This window comes from Epargyreus clarus, unplaced genomic scaffold (assembly GCF_041222505.1).
Source record: "Epargyreus clarus isolate Ecla_fem2 unplaced genomic scaffold, WU_Ecla_fem_2.2 ptg000007l, whole genome shotgun sequence".
NCBI classification, from domain to species: Eukaryota; Metazoa; Arthropoda; class Insecta; order Lepidoptera; family Hesperiidae; genus Epargyreus; species Epargyreus clarus.
In genome coordinates, this window is record NW_027332215.1 from 15617022 (window position 1) to 15632891 (window position 15870).

Sequence of the window (15870 nt, forward strand, 5' to 3'; positions counted from 1 at the left end):
AGTAATATTAGGTTTTATTTACTTATCGATAATAAATTCTCTCTTATTTCTAGAGGAATTCTGCACCAATAATTTCAATAGCAGTTAATTAATGATTTCCGGGCTTCAGGAACGTGTAGAGACGTAATTAATACGTGTAATAACATTCTGCTATAGGTTCTTCATTATACGAGTAATAACATTATAGTTTGCAAATAGAAGGGTATAAAAATAACAAACAGATAGAAAGGTAGAGATAAAATCTTTGTTTTTTGAGTCTTCAAAACTATTGATAAGTGCCTATTAATTTATTATAGGTGGTGGTCGAGCCACAACGCTTTGTGGCTCGACTCCGGCGGCACCACCGCCACACCTACTTCTGTCTCATGACAGCAGTGTTAAACGCTGCTGTGTTCTGTTTTTAAGGGTAAGGGAGACATACTTTTCCGAGGCGTTCCAGCTTAGTCCTCAGGGGTAGCGGCGCATCTGTGACCGACCTCAGATAGAAATATCTAATCATATCTGGGGTTGATTACAGATGTCTATGGGCGGTAGCGGCCACTTAATATCAGATGGACTGCATGCTCGTCTGCTACGCCTATAATATAAAAAAATCTTGATTGAATAGATGCCTCAATTAGGATTACGTACCCAAAGAATAAAAACGGAACTATCGCTAAGCCTCCGCTGTCTGTCCGTGCCACAAGGCTCTATCTTTTCAACCGTGAAAGGTAGATGTGTGAAATTTTTCTAACATTTTTTAAATTAAACACGTTTGAAATAAATAAAATTGGTATTTTTCGTACTAAACATCAGTGTTTAGTATAGTGACAATTTAAACTGTCCTTATATAAGGGTTCAGCCCTTATATAAGGACAGTTTAAATTTAAATATAAGGACAGTTTAAATTGTTACTATGCATGTACTACTGGCTGCCATAATAACAAATACTAAAACTTTATCAATAACTTATAGGTAAGTTTTCTCCCAGTTGATACGCTAGTAAAGCAAAGATAAATTGTATATAAAACACTTCTTGAACTGACTTTGCTCGGCTTGGGAGTTCTAAATTCTGACGATTAGGTTATCACTATTCTGTAATATCTATTAAGTATAAATAATTATAGTTACAAGTAGGATTCAACGTTAACATAATGAGAACAAAGAAAACGTTGGTATAAATTTCAATAAGAAATACACACTGAAACGGCCATGTTTTTACAAACAACCGATAGTAACGGCAATGTTTTCTTTTAATAGGAAAATGTTTGTTTCCAATGCCCTAGTTCAACGTATAGAACAATGGTCGTTAGTTCCTTGTCATAGGCAGGGCCGGATTTAGGGAACCAACCGGACTACTGCCTCGGGGCTTCAAAAGTGGGGCTCTAAAAAAAGAGAAAAAAAAAAACAATTTTTCGACGGGTAAATTAGTGAAAATGTAAATTTTGCTGAAATTTTACGTTTCCTTGTTTTGTTCTAACAGTATTATAGCATTTTTTACCGACAATCCTTGCACTTACATATTAGTATACGAGTTGAAATAGTTTTATTCATTGACAATATTTTTTGTTACACTCGACGGACAAAATATTCCTTTTACTTTAAAAATCATTAGGGGCCTCCACTCCTTCGTTGCCCCCAGGGCTCTCAGACCTCCAAATCCGGCCCTGCATATAGGTCATGATTGGACACGCTTCGTATTATTAACTACTAGGAAACGGTCAACATATTATTGGTTTTATTATCTTATCGAAAACCGAGGTAAGTCGGTAGCCCCATAATGGGGTTAAAGGGTTGCAACCATAGAAATATTGACACCTAAAATCTTAGTGGAATATTAGTAGTTCATTCGTATGTATCACGGTTTTTCCTGCAAGAGTGTGTTCTGTCCATAAATTTTCCATAAATGAGGGACTCTCAAAATAATAGTATATTCAGTACATATACTTCAATTGCAAAATTGTTGGTCCTTAGTGTGTAAAAGTAAGGAGACGCAATTTTTCTTTTGCATGTGTGAAATTTAATCTAGTGGAGTCACAACTCTTGTGCCTCGCAAGTCTTCTTAAAAGGTACAAATCGATCTCATGGGTATCAGGCAAATTATTCCTCGCAAAGAAAAGTTAATGCATTATTGCCTTAAAATTAATTAGTCAAATGTATCATTTCAATGGTGCAGTGCAAAGCAGTGATAGCTTAGTGGCTAAGAAACTAGGCCTTCGATCGAGTGGTCCGAGGTTCAAATCCCAGGCACACGCACCTCTGATTTTTCAAAGTTATGTGCGTACTATAAATGAATTATCACTTGCTAAAACGGTGAAGGGACATGGGTGAAACATCGCGAGGAAACCTGCATACCTGAGAGATTTGTCTGTAGAGAGAAGTCTACCAATACGCACTTGGCCAGCGCGGTGGACTATGGCCTAATCCTTCTCATCATGAGAGGAAACCCGTGCCCAGCAGTGGGACAGTAATGTGTTGCTGATGATGATCATTTCAATGGATTACAATTACCTACTTACTATCACTAAAGCCGTCAAGCGTGATTGTTTTATTATTGGGAGGAAACGAATTAATTTGCGCTCTGTTGTAACTTTGAATATTACAAAATATTCGTGAAAATTTTTGATTTTGCAATGTGAAATAGAATCGTGGCGATCAAAAATATAAAAATCGACATTTAGTGGCAATTCCAAAAATATTGTTGATTTTTGGGCAATTTTTGTAGTCTGAACTATTTATTGCGTTTAGCATCTTGTAGGCGCTAATCCATTCTCAAAGAGATATTACTTTATTATCATTGTAACCTATAAAATAAAGCATGTAATAATATCTTCTAACTGAAGACATATTCACATCTAATTAACTACTGTTAGGAATATCTTCAGGAAATTATTTGAAAACCAACTTTTTATAAGAACCTTAACTTTCCTAAATAAATTATCAAAAAACAATTAAACGCGAATGAGCAACAAAAGTGGCAGAGTAACAAAGATCGGAAAATAACTATTCAGTAGACGATCTACAGTGCCCTTTCATACGCCCACTTTTAGTTAATACCCGCATTTGACAGTTAAAGTTTCTTACTCTTACCATCATTCCCAATACTACATTAAATCATACCTATGAAATACACGTAGTTTCCAGTAAATACTTTTATGGGATTTCCTTATTCCTATGGGACTAGTATTGAGTACCGTTTATAAATAAATTGATAAGCTTTCGACGTTGTTATGAAGTTACTGCAAACAACTTCGAGCTTTTCATTACTCCGACGGCGTAAAATAATACTGTTAATGAGTATTTTAACTATGGCTTGTTTGCCTCTATTTATATTATGAAAATCTATAGCAATTGTAGGCTTTTGGTATATTATCGTTATTTATACTCAATATATCCAAATTTTACCTATCAATTTTTCATAATAATAAAATAACAGACAAGCTTGCAGACCTGATGGTAAATGAATACTGCCTTACCTGAGGTCTAAGCTAGAATGCCTCGAAAAAGTATGTTGCTCTTACCACACCCTTCAGGCCTTAACACGACTACGTTTAACACTACTGTTATTAGGTGTGGCAGTGGTTCCGCCGGAGTCGAACCATTAAATGAACTAGATTGTACTTTTAACCATTTTGAGATATTTTATTTCTATGCATATTTATATTTATGTTGAAATTCAAATTTTTTAGCAGCCCTTGACGGATTTTCTTGTGCATGTTATTATATACCTCTTGTAACTTGGTGAAGGTGGTAAAACCCTTCGTGGTTCGACTCCAGCGGCAACACCACCACACCTATTCCTGCCTCATTACAGCATCGTTAAGCGCTGTGTTCTGGTTTGAAGGGTGGGGTAAAGGAGACATACATTTCCGAGGCGTTCCAGCTTCAGTCCGAGGCGTTCCAGCTTCAGCTTCAGAACAGTCCTCTGGGGTAGCGGTGCATTTGTGGCCGAACTCAGGTAGAAATATCTAATCCTACTCGTATCTGGGGATGATTACAGTTGTTCATGGGCGGCAGCAGCCACCATGTAGACTGCTTGCTCGTCTGCTACTCCTATATTATAGAAAAAAAGAAAAAACCTTCTTTAGAACGCCATATTCGGAGCGTCACTTTGGCAGAGTAATACTTGCGAAATCCTTACTCTGTGCGTTGTCATTGGGCTTGATATTTATGACGCATAGTCCGAATACCACACCATTCACTTCACTCATCGGATAAGGATAACTACATTGCTCGCATCTGAACTCTTCCATTTATTGGTATCTCGAAGCTCGATCTATATTTCGGAAGATTTCTTATTGCAAGTTCTGTTTAGGTTTCCGTAACGAAAATTCAAAATGGAAACCTATTATGAAGCCTCCGCTGTCTTTCCCACTCTCACAAGGTTCTACCTCTTAAACGGTAATAGATAGACACTTGATTTTTTCACAAAATATATGATACGGTGGCCGCTATAACAATATATATATATATATATATATATATATATATATATATATATATATATATATATATATATATATTACGAGTTTACATCATATACCTTTTTTGTTGTTCGAGAGGGAAACCTATATACCTAATTAAAGAAACCGAACCGGTATACAATTTCGTTCATTAATTTATTTTTATTTAATTTTTAACGCTTCCGAATATCATCTGAATATGCAAAAATATATAAATCATCGGACAATTTTCCATTGTACATTGTTCATACCTATACTTATACTGTTACTCATTCTTATTTTTATTTCGATTTATTACTCTTTAATAGTGTTGATTGCGAGACTCCAGAAACGCCATAACTGAAAACAATATAACTAAAAATCATTATTTTCATTTTATTACAACAACATGCGTAAAAATATTCATATTCAGGGTTATATCGTAAGGAACATTTATAAGCTTCTCAATGTAGTATCGTTCTTTAGTATTGTTAAAACTCGACGGGAGGCGGGAAAGTAGTTACGTAATACACGCGTTCGACCGGTTTTGGAGGCCTTGGTTTTTATCAAAATAACGAACTTTAAGTTTGAACTTGGAATGCCGGGTATTTACGCACTCGGAGTAGAGTCGATTTGCAACAACAACTGGCTTCGTTATCTTTATTTTTAAAATAACGCTTTTACATTCATAGCGTTACATGTTTTTTGTATTGTAAATGCCATGAACACACCTAAAACAGTTTCGTTTTTTAATTATAATTGGTGTATTAAACGAACTTGGTTCATAGTGCGTGCTCAGTGCCGTGCATAACCATCTGTACCCTTACCATGAGTTTTTATCTTTTGATAAATATGACTGTTTTGGTATTTGTTTACGTATTTGCCCGTACAATTTCCAATCAGCGCCCCTAGCGGATTGTATTAGAACTATAGTATCAGTAACGTAACATTAAATGTCTAAATTGACAAAATGGCGCTCTATGTTTTGTCTCTCTTTTTGCGAACATGTGAGGTAGACAAAAAGACTTGAGCACTTACTTATGTTACGTTTACTCAGTCTACTGAAGCAAACGGAACAGAATAATGGATTGAGTAAACGTAACGTAAAATTGTGGGATGTTTTAAAAACTCATGGTAAGGATACTGGTACCAACTCCGTACAACAGGTTCTACCTGAAATAGATTACAGATGCAGCGCTACTGTTGAGGATTAGGATGTTCGCCTCATATTATGTAAGTCAGCGGGAATCACCCTTTTCGCCAAACGCAAAAGTGCTTCACGCAATGCACGTGGCGGTTGTACCTTCCCGGTCAAATCATGGTAATGCTGCCTTTACACGAATACTTGCATCTTAATGCAAAACAAAAATTTGAATTCATAAATTCCATGAAAATATCATACATATGGTGGGTAAAAAAACGAAAGACGCGGACAAAATGAAGAATGCCATTTGTATTAATTGTAGTAGTTTGTTGCATTTGTAGTAGTTACCTTTTGTTCTGAGCCAATTTTGCTTACATACAGAAATTCGAACTCCAATTAGGTTTAACTCCAACACAAAATAAAACAATGAACGGATCCAATTTAATAATAGCCCATTGGCGGCTGTGAAAATAATTGGTTCCCAAAAGTAATTGTTATCTCAAAAAAGGCAGGTAGAGGTTGAAACCCGGTCTTTCAATCAGGGTTAAAGATTAAAATCTAAGTCACCTGTGATTTTCAAAGCTATGTACGTATGACAATATATTTGTTGTTTCATTTAACAGTACAGGAAAATATCTTAAGAAAACCTACACGAATGAAAGATCTTAAAAAAAGTTTTCAAAGCTATGTGATGTCTACCAATTCGCACTTGACCAGGGATCATGGTATTTTGGATAGAAGCCTAATCGACCTGAAAGGAGATCCGTGTCTATCAAAGGGACAGTAATTTGTAGACGATGAAGCCGATACGTTTCAATACGCGGAAGACAATATGTGGAACTGATCAGATAATGTTCGGCGTGAAACAGCGTCAGTTACTCCATTGTATGACGTAGGATGATATTATGCACTCCATTAGCTGATTCTGATAGTATACGAGTTACGTACAATTTCTACTCAATACCGGCAGTGTTAAGCGCTGCTGAGTTCTGATTATAAGTGTGTTGCAAGGAAGAAATGTTTGTAGGAGGCAATTCAATTTAATTCTCAAGCGTAAAGTAAAAGTAGCGTAAAGCATATGTGGCTGACGTCAGTATAAGTTGAATATTGTACTCGTATTAGAAGTCTAATTCATCAACAACCCATTACTGTCCCAGTGCTGGGCACGGGTCTCCTCTCATAATGAGAAGGATTAGGCCATAGTCCACCGAGCTGGCCAAGCGCGTATCGGTAGACTTCACATACCTTTGAGATTATTTTTTTTATAATACTCTCAGGTATGCAGGTTTCTTCATGATGTTTTCCTTTACCGTTTAGCAAGTGATAATTAATTTCTAATACGCACATAACTTTGAAAAATCAGAGGTGCTTGGGATTTGAACCTCGGACCCCTCGATCGAGAGGCCGAGATTCCTAACCACTAGGCTATCACTGCTTACTTAGAGCTTAGAAGAGTCTAATCACTAGAGAGTAATACCTACAAAGTTAAGCTTCTTACGTTGGAAGCTTCTGGTTCAAATTCAGAATTTTCTCTGTAAATTCAATAAAGAAAATCGTTAGGATTGGATTAATAGGTGAAAAAATGCCTCATATTATAAATATTACTTAATCAGAACTTAAAAAGTCGGAATGACATAATTCGCTCCCCGGAGACCGAAACGTGAAAACAGAAATGAAATTAGGCACTAACGACTGTCCATCCTAGAATATGTGGTAGGTACACAACGTGAGAAACTTATCGTTATTATAGCTTACCGAATTATTTTTCAATGGTTTGGTAAATAACTACATATCCGACTATCCAACTTAGTCTTCAGGAATAGTAGCGCACCTGTTACCAAACTTAAGTAATAACACAGATTAATAAATAGTTACTACGTAAGTAATAGTCTCTTATCGGAGGTTGATTACAGGTACAATACCATTAGGTTGTTGTTGCAGCTTCAATATTATAGAATACCTGATACTTTAAAATACGTATTTACGTGTATTATAATAAAGAATCATTTTGTTTATGATTACGATACTTCTTATATCAACTTACCCCGCGTAATAACTTTGATTGCAGAGTTATGAGTTCTAAGTAAACAGAAGGAACGTGAGGCGTTGATGGAGGCGAACGCGGAACTTTATTTATTTTCATGCAAAACGTACAGAAATGGGGTGCCCGCGGCACTTTTTAACCCGTATACCCCGTCGCCTCTATATCTTCTATTTAGCCCGAGATTAAATAGATTTTGTTATGAGATCACTTTACTATATTATTGTTCATTGTAAATTGTAGTAGCGAACCAGACAGAAATGAAATGTTACAAGTCTACAGAATTGATTGTATGTTTACCTGACTACGGGAAGTATTATGTATCCAATATAAGTATGCATGTATGTACTTAATTCTTTGGCACTACCGCTACAACCCAAACAGCTTAACAGATTTTAACATATGGAGTGTCGTTGGATTTGTCTAAGTTGTGGGAGTGAAATAAGTTATATTTTAAAGTAGTCGAATTTTTGTGTTTAAAAAAATCGCCATTTTATTCTTATAAATTGAGCATTACGTTTAACGTCGGTTCTCACGCACAATTTTCACACGCACATTCTATATTTAGGTTCATTGTTACCACATGGTCACTCGGACGTGTCCAGTCCACTTACACCTACCCTTCCTTCTTTACCCTCGCTTTTTCCATACCACGTGTTCCGGCAATAATGGACCGCGCTAAATTCAACAGCCTTTTCTAACAGGTTTTGTAATGCCGTCTATGGGTATATTTTACACCTTAAATAGCACCATTTCCTCAGTAATATAATCAGTGACATCTCTAGAGACACCCCAAAATACACGCTTAACTTGACTATCTCATTCTGAGGAATGCTGAGGTATTGGCAACCCATTTATGTTTAGTTTCAGGTTCCTGTTCTATATAGAGTTGATCACAGATGTCCATTGTCGGCAGTGGCTACAATACAGTGGATTGCAAGCAATCATTTCCTCTGCTACTCTAATCTTATAAAGGAAGCAAAAATAGAATGCTCCATATCCGGGGTTCAACTCACAGTAAAGTACGTGTGTACTGTAGATAAATCCACCACGTTTGAAGTACGCAAACACCTTCTATAAAATAGAATATTTCACTGCACTACAGAAGAGCTTATTTCGTAAAGGATGCGCTCTGTAGCATTACCATGAGTTGGCATAGAAACGCCACTATAGAAATGGTAAATAGAAAACTATTGTCATTTTGCTAGTGAATAACATAACTACTATCGTTACGGTATTTCTTGACAACGTCTGTCAAATTAATGACTCATGGGACCGAATTTGTATGGCAATAGATCATAATGACATTCGCTAGCGATTTGATTTCGATAGGTTTTTTACGTATCGAGTTACGTCACTACGGATTTTAGTTCTACGAGTAACCACCAGAGGCGCTGTACAATTTTTCATACATTTATTTTACGCAGTCGCTAGCGAGTCATACTTTTGTAAACTCATGGTAGTCCTACAGAGTGTCTCAAGTAAAAATACGTTCTAGAATACTTACATGTGAACGGAATCACATGGAATAAGCATTGGATATTATTTATACTTTTTGCCTTAAGCCGCCCATACGTAAATACTGGTGCATTTTTCAAATATACGACTTTATTGAAAAATCACTGGAGCTGTTATTTCGCTCTTCGTTCTCAGAGATTTCAGTAAGCCTCCACGCCTGATGGATTACAGAACTATTGTGTATAAATACTGTTGTTACTTCTATACAAAAGGAATATTTTATCATAGTATTACTATTATTGGCATCAGTGCATGATGTTGATATTATTTTACTTTTACCATTAATTATTTACTCAATTTATTTTATAAGCGTCAATTAGCTATAATCTACAAATATGAGACTTACAAAAACATATGAAAAAGTAAATAACGTTTTCTACGCTCATAAGATCACACGATTTTTCTAAACTGCCACCAAGTCACACGTTGATGAAACCATAATACAGAACCAAAAATATATCTTAACTCATAATTCAAATATCTGTCTGACGGGGGATCGAACGGATTATAGGCTTGCTCTAATCCCATCTTGGGTTGATTAAAGATGTGCGGTAGTGGCTATGTACCATCGTCACTGTATACTTTCATATTTCCATTTCATAAAAGATTATGTTTTTTAATTACCGTATTTTATACACGTAACATTTAACTTCACAAATGAAATATACTTCAGAAATGAGTTTTGCTACAGTCGAATAAAAATATAAGAAATAGTTTTCCGCTAGGTTCAGATTGAAATTCACTGACGTTAATCTTAAATGTTGTCCGCAGAAGCTGGAATCGGGTTTTCATTAGATTTTTCTATCAATATAAATTGCAACGATGAAAAAGGCAAAACTAATTTGCGCGAAGTCGGCCGACTATTGCGGTAGACTCTTCGTGATTTTTCTCGTGGAATTTACTATCCACAGTTTATTGGTTTGGTTTCTTGGTAATATTCTCGGTTAACGCAATATATTTAATGTAATGGACACGTGTCTTTTTATAAAATATATTACGTTTCTTAGATATTTTCAAGTATTCATAAAGATTGTTAATCGGAATGAATGAACGATTTGATAGATTTTTGAGAATCAAGATTTTCAGCAATATTGTATAGCGAGTGCGTAAAATAATGTTTTTGAGTGTAGGTGGGTATCTTTACACGATCTGTTGTCTATCTGAAACAATGATTAATAATTAAAAGTTCATAATTTTGATATACCTACTACCTACCTATAATGAAAATCGAGACAAGATCTAACTCAGATTTTTCTAGACGAGTATTCAAAATAATTTTGCTTGTAAGTATACAATGGAAACCAGTTTTTTAAATTTTTCTTTACCCTCTCACACTTGTCAATTCCTATCACACCACGCTTGGTTAACGCCGTGGCATAAATCCTTCTTATTTTGAGACGAAACACTGAGGTACTTACTGATGAAAACGACGTAAAGTGCATTCCTTTCAAAGAGACTTAAAATAAACTCTTATATTTTATTTTTGCAACATACTAGTAGAAAATGAGCAACTGAATGCCCCTGATGGTAATTGTGTCCATGAATATCAGCAATCAAGATAGTATTGAAACGCTATCTCAGGTCGATCATGGACGCGCTGAATCGTCTGAAAACTATATTGAAATATCCCGTATTACCCGTACAATGTCCCATATAAACCGTAATAGCCTACTAATTGAAACGCAGGCTCTCAATCGAGGGATCCAAGCCTCAAATCCCAAGCACTCAACTTTGATTTTAAAAGTTATGTGCGTATTATAAATTAGTCATCACTTGCTCTAACGGTGAGGGAAAACATTTGAGGAAATCTGTATACACTGTATGTAACCTTATAAATCTTAAAAAAAAGTTTAGTAGAGAAGTATACCAACGCACATGGCCAGCGCGGTGCACTTATCATTCTGAGAACATACCCGTGCCTAGTAGTGGGACAGTGACGTGTTGACCATGATGACCCCTATATTGGACTATATTGCAATTATTCAATAAATTTAAAAAATAAATATTCTCTCTATATATTAATAAATTTTATTATTCTCTAAATATAATGAACGCTTGTTTATACTGTGTTTTATTTTTCATGTCCTTATCACCGCATATACATTACATTCATATTTAAAACAGACTCGTAACATAACTAGGTTGCAACCCTGTCATAACAAAGGGGTGCACTATAGGTGTTTAAAGCTTTTACTGCCACTACGCCAGACACAATGTAAGAAGGTCGTCCTAGATAAAAATAAACAGGTGGCAATACAAGTGACACGAGTAGAAGTAATAGGTCGCGCCTCATTCTCTGCGGATATGAGACCTTACCTACAAGAACATTGTTTAGTTCCTATGTGAAAGTAATTTCCCGCGACAGGTTGTGTATTACAAGCTTCTATTTAACTCGCTTTGTGTGTTCGTATGTATGGTGCTACTGAATTTTAAACCAATTTGAAGATGGTAGATTTGTGATTGGACTCCGGTGGCACCACCGCCACAACTATTTCTGCCTCATAACAGCAGTGTTAAACACTGCTGTGTTCTGGTTTGAAATGTGTGGTAAGGGAAACATACTTTTCCGAGGCGTTCCAGCTTAGTCCTAAGGGGAAGCAGCGCATCTGTGGCCAACCTCAGGTAGGAATATTTAATTCTATCTGGGCTTGATTACAGTTGTCCATGGGCGGCAGTAGCTTACCACCAGGTGGACTGCATACTCGTGTGCTACTCCTATATTATAAAAAAAAGTTAGTCCCAACAGATTGAGTTAAAATATACGAAAGAATGGATTGAACGTCATTAATTCAATCATGCATTGTGGATTGAATCTCAATGCATGATTGAATTAATGACGTTCACACTGGATTCGGATGGGGGACGCTCTAATACGGTGTATCAATTATTTTGTACGCACCCTCTTCGTATGGGTATTAAATGAAAGGGTGTTCAGGCAGGAATACTGAAAATAAAATGATGTTACTAAAAAGTTGTATGAATTTAATGCGTATTTATAATAGTAGTGTTAAGCGCTGTGATCTGGTTTGAAGGGGTAAGGGAGATACACTTTGCTGAGACATTCGGCTAAACAGTGTTGGAGCTTAATGACGTCACATAAGAAACCATTTATATCGATTTCGTATTATTTCACTGCTCGCCCGCTTTTTCTATGGTTACGTGCATGCTATCAAACATATTTATGATTTTTAGGGTTCCCTACTCAAATGGTGTAAACGGAACCCTATTACTATGCCTTCGATGTCCGTTAGTCCGCTTGTCCGTCAGTTTTCCTCGATAACGACTTAAAAACCACTTCTGCGAAAAAAATTTTAGAAACTAGTTCCTTTCAATCCCATAAGGGTGATTTATAATGACTGATAAAGGTTTTCATTTATCTATATTAACCTAAATACAATTGCTCATAACTTTAAGAACTTGGGACTTTCACATACTTACATAAATGGGCATGTTCATCAATGCTAATGTTCAGGTATTTCATTTCCTTCCAATGATATTTAATGAAAATTTTTCAAAATCAGTTTAGTGGTGATGAAAATGTAACATGAAAACAATGACATGAAACAATAGTGTTGAAAAAAAAACAAAGAAACTTTGTCATTTTTAATTTTTGTATCAAAATAATTAATATTAGCCTTTTAGTGTTGGAAATAGTAAATTAGAATCTTAGAAAGAAATTTCCACGTCGCCTGTCATTTTAATATTCTGTTGCACACGACTCCGGAGTACGAGAGTAATCTTTTTGTCGTTCGTCGACACAGAAGCGATATTCCCCCGATGTTGCTTTATAAAATTTTATCTCAGTTTGCAGCTCCATCGATAAAATCCGCTTAGTTTATTTTCAGAAATAGAATAGTTTTATCGAGCGAGACAATACTTGAGTTTGTTTTGCTCGTTTGAGGATCCTCGCTTAGTCTTCAAAGAGCGTTGTTTGACTTCAAGTAGAATGGGTATGATGACAAATTTTAAAATCTCATTCTATAATGTAGGTACACGTCTACTGATTCCAAAAATCGTATTATTTCGGCAATGAATTCAGTATTAACGAAAATAATAAAATTTAAAACAATTATTGAATTAAGCGCGAAAACGCTCGCGGGTGTCATGGCCTCCGCAAGTGACGTCACGCTTCGATACCCCATAGAAAAGTTGAAGCAATACGGTGACACGACCAAAAATGACGTCATTTCGCCCCAATTAGCGACAAGAGGGCCGACTGCAGTATTTTATACATTTAATATATTAAAATATGAAATCATAATGTTTATATTAATCCTTTCCATATATTGTTTTTACTTAAATCATTTATTCTTTGATATTTTAATACTGTTTTTATGTCCATTGTTGCACGCTTTGAAGGCATGGGACCTTAATATCCTTGAACAACTATGTAACCTGGACTGCATCCCCGTTTTATTATAAATTATTTACTCATAATGAACATCATATTTTAAATTTGTTTATACCTACTTACTCTAATCCTATACGCAACCCGATACATTTTACGAATAACTATTGACGGTAATGGTAACTTACCACTATTTAAACCGTGTGCTCGTTTGATAATACTGTATCTACTATTGACAAAGTAAAAATTAAAAAGAAAATAGATTTTTTTTAGAATATATTCATAAAATGATAAATACCAAATTAAATCTCTATTTTATATGTATAATTTATCATCTAATTTTACTTGCTTTCGTTTAATTTTAATTTAATTAGAATTAAATTAATATTAGTATTGTTATCTTTCATGTTTAATAAAGTAAAATATCAAAAATTACGAGGTGGAACAAATTACGAAAAGGAAAAACTATAAACTCCAAGGGTAAAAGAAGAAAAACTAAATTAGAAAAAAAAAAAATTTGTAGAAAGTTCAAAAATGATACCAGAAAATGCTCCCGAGTGGAATCGAACCACCAACCTCTCAGCCTATAGCCGAACGCGCTAACCATTGCGCCACGGGAGCTATGCCAAAAGGGGCGAAAGCAAGGTACACTAACTGTTGTTTGTTGTAATGTTCTAACTAAAATATCGATCTTGTGTGTATAGCCACAAACTATAATAATTGTTCGAGTGGTTCGTCGGAAAGGTTTTAGTGTTTAATTTAGAAAAAAAATGTGTAAATTGACTAAAAAATGATGATAGTTGATAATTTAAGGAAAATAATTGTTAACTGGGAGTGGCGTATGCCGCGTATACCTATAGATTAGACTATATAATATATAGTTAGTATAAAACAATGTATGACCGAATTATTTCTCTTAACATAATATGCGAAATAACAAAAAGTAGAACTTCAATATCACAATAAAGTTAGAGATAATTCAATTACAAGTTACTATGTGAGTATGTGTTTATGATGGACACAGGTATGCGTGATCCAGCGAGTTACATTGCACGTGTAAAGGTATATTTTCATGACAATATTGTTTAATTATTTTATGTTAATAAGAGTCTATTTAATTGCTGGTGTGTAGCAATGTAGCGGGGAACTATATAAAAAGAAAGAAGGATATTATATTTATTTTGACAATAAGATGTTATAGAATGGATTGTCAGAGAAAATTAATAATGGAGTTATTATTGAATCTTTTATTATATATTGAATTTACACGTGCAACAATATGACGAGAAATTAATAGTTTTTAAGCTCTTTCTTTACGCCTTTTAATGATCACATTAAATCTAGATATAAATACAGTTCACTACGTAAACTTAAACGTAGACGTGAACGTGAACGCAAATGCAAACTTCAACACAAACGAAAACCGATTAGTTACCGTTAACCGTAAAGGTTTAGGTTAGTTCTTTAACTTGTACTTATAGTATAAGGCTGGAAGTACCTACGTCATCAGAGTTGAGAAGTTGAAGATCTTTGGCATTATAAGTTTCTGTCTCAGCAACCTTCTCATACACACTTTAGTCCTAAAGGGCTAACTATAGCTTAGGTAGGTAGAAACCCTGCGTCATCAGGGTATAATAATCAAAGATCAAATTTGTCATTAAACTTTTTTGCTTCGGCACCTAATTACATTTATGAAAGCAACACATGGCTAACTTCTACAGCTAGGTTGGAAGCACCTCTGCATTATGAGAGTTGAAAATTCGATGGTAACAATACCATGTTACTAACGAGTAGATAGGTACTTATTGTTAATTCCAAGTTTCATGAAAATTGGGTAAGCAGAAGCTACTTTATTATAATTTATGTAAAAAAATTGGTAAATAGTAGAGATTCAACACATTTACCCATTTTTCCTTCAACTGACAGATCCCATTATCAGACCATATCTATCACCAAGTACCGCAATGAGACATCTAAATCAAAATTTCAAATGAAAAAATTGAAATCGAAATCGCGAAGATGTCTGATGTCTGTAAATTGGCTATCAGATCTGATAGCAAAACTGATAAATGAGTATGCACATGGAAATGCCCTTTTGCGTTAATATCTATGGAAATCTAGTTGTGCACTTTGCGACGTAACCGGAAGCCCTATGCCAATATCGGAGAGGGTTTTACACTACGCTACTCTGTAAGACGTATCAGTCCCAATTATCGGCCTTTAGTGACGCGCGCTACTATAGTGCGCTGTCTAATGGGTCCATCTTCCAACCTACGTACTATTCCTGCATATACGAGTATCAGTATCTCTGCAATCGTAACTCAATAGAAAGTCCATTTCGTGGAACTTATATAGGCCAACGTACGGAAGCTTAAACTTTACGGACTTGAGTTTGAGT

The 15870-nt window shown here is 35.2% G+C and overlaps 1 non-coding gene across 1 annotated transcript; it reads right to left on the bottom strand.

Annotated features, from left to right (window-relative positions):
* Positions 1–14020: 14020 nt before the first annotated feature.
* Positions 14021–14093, bottom strand: TRNAY-AUA (transfer RNA tyrosine (anticodon AUA)). The gene has a single exon. It is a non-coding gene; the product is annotated as a tRNA-Tyr (tRNA).
* Positions 14094–15870: the final 1777 nt, after the last annotated feature.